Raw genomic sequence first — 2,075 nt, 5'->3', positions numbered from 1 at the left:
CCTCCCATACCGTGGGTTTCCCATTGTTCCTCCCTCTATCCTTCCTTCTCCATAAATTTTCCTTTGCTTGATTTGATCTTTTTCACTTATTTTTTACTCGTTTCATCAGCTACTGAGTTTTTCCCCCTGTAATGGTTACCTGTTCATTTTAATTCTGTCATTGTTTTCCGCAATAGGTAGTTGTGGTTTTGTGAGAAATTGAGAAAAGAGGAAAGTGCAATGATGAAGCTTAATATCTCGTTAATCTGAACGATTGTGTTAATGAGGACACGATTCTCATCCATTCATAAGAGTTTCTGAGCTCCTTTCCTGTTTTCTTCTTTAGTATGTCCTAGGGTTCACCCCAGGTATGGACGAAATTAGAAGGATAGGCTGACTTGAATTCACTGCTTAGTTTCGCCGATATCCAGTTTCAGGGGTTGATTCATCTTCTGATCTATCAATATTAAAGCTGAGGAACTTACAGCCATTTAATTTTGATTTCATGTCCTCTAAGATATGTGATGTCTGATTTTAATTGACTCCATCTGTTTGTTAAAAACCTGCAACTAACATAAATTTTGATGGATGCATAGCTATTAATAACCCTCTAACTAACTTTCTACTTTACACAGGAGAGAAGTGAAGATGGGAAATCCAAAATCAGGTTTGGTACATTCATGTCATCCATCCTCTCTTTCCTCTCTTTCAGGAGATCGATTATCACAGTTATCTTATTTTGTCTCTTAGTTGAACAAAGAATATGATAAATTTCATTTGAAGTTACCATGTTCAGCAACTTCTTGAATATTACTAGTGAGAAAAACCCCGGCTGCACCTTAATGCCTTGGTTCGATCGAACCACCTGGGGTTTCATTTCTGTCATCATCATTGTGTTCTTCTTCTTGAGTTTTGCTTCATTTTCAAACTGAATTGAGCGTTTTTTGAGTCAGCCCAGAAGAGGTTTCTTGGCCTTCCGATAAAATAGTGTTCTAGTAGTTCTTGATTTCATTGTCTGTTCTACCTGGGAGCCTCCCTACTATAAGTGCCCACCTACATTCAATCAAATTAACTCAATTACTCTATGGGTTACTCATAAATATGATGAATTCTACTCTTCAACAAGTGATCATATTACCTGTTGCCCAAGAGCTTGTGAAGCCTGATTATAAGATCATATTAATATGTTTCTTAATTTTCAGGTGTAAATTAACAATGGAGAAACAAGAATTTGACTGCTTTTATTATAGTTCACAAACCTGCTTTCTGGGGAAGGTCTCTCCATCTCCCTTCGCCATGAAGCCCAATGTAATCTGTGAAGATTTTGTCTTCCTTGGCAGTACAGGCTCCTCTGTTCATGCCTTCCTTTGAACAGGCTCCTTTAAGAGTCTCTCCTCACAGATTTTGACACTTTCAAGTATGACAATGAAGTTAGCTCACGCATAAGTGCTGAAGGGTTATTCTTAAATACTCATCAATGAGATCACTTTCAGGGTCTTGCAATGGTGCATGGTGCTTTTACATATAAGGAAATTAGGAATAGAGAAATTACATACCCTGCAGGCAAGGGTTGAATCTACGTATGGAAAAGTGAATTTCTTAACCATTCTACCAAACCCTCCATGGGCAAAGTAATTCCACGGTTTATGGAGTTAGCTTAGATGAGAACTGCTACCCAGTTTGATTTGACTTTGACAAAAACCAATGGCTTGGATCTGCAGCAAAATTATTATCAAAAGCTATCTTTGGCATCCAATTTGATTTCATGGCCTTGCAGGTCTCTTAAACTGAGCCCCAGTGTTTCAGAATAGTTTTGAGTGTCTATGGTGGAGATTTGGGGTTTTTTTATTTTTTATTTTAATAGAGTTTTCCACTGGAGTTTTCGAAAACTCATGATTTTTTCAGATTTTGAAGTGGTTCATTAACACCATTCGTGGGGTTTATAAACCCTATTGGGGGTACTCTTGATCAGCATGGTTTACAGGATTGTCTCTCTATGTTAGTTCAAGAGGAACAACTGGGCCAGCGGCTGCGGCTCCAAATATCTTCGAGGTTGAAATTGTCAAGTTTTACATGTGACTTCTTCACTAAAAGGT

At 37.9% G+C, this 2,075-nt stretch overlaps 1 non-coding gene across 1 annotated transcript; it reads left to right on the top strand.

Annotated features, from left to right (window-relative positions):
• The first annotated feature begins 215 nt into the window (after nt 1-215).
• On the top strand, nt 216-302 carry LOC149015215 (small nucleolar RNA U30). Its single transcript, XR_016173824.1, has one exon. It is a non-coding gene; the product is annotated as a small nucleolar RNA U30 (small nucleolar RNA).
• The last annotated feature ends 1,773 nt before the right edge of the window (nt 303-2,075 follow it).

The sequence above is a fragment of the Hakea prostrata genome, chromosome 5, assembly GCF_041222555.1.
Source record: "Hakea prostrata isolate BN-2017 chromosome 5, UWA_Hpros_2, whole genome shotgun sequence".
Taxonomy (NCBI): Eukaryota; Viridiplantae; Streptophyta; class Magnoliopsida; order Proteales; family Proteaceae; genus Hakea; species Hakea prostrata.
Note: the sequence above shows the minus strand (reverse complement) of the source record. Positions and strands in the feature narration are given on the sequence as shown.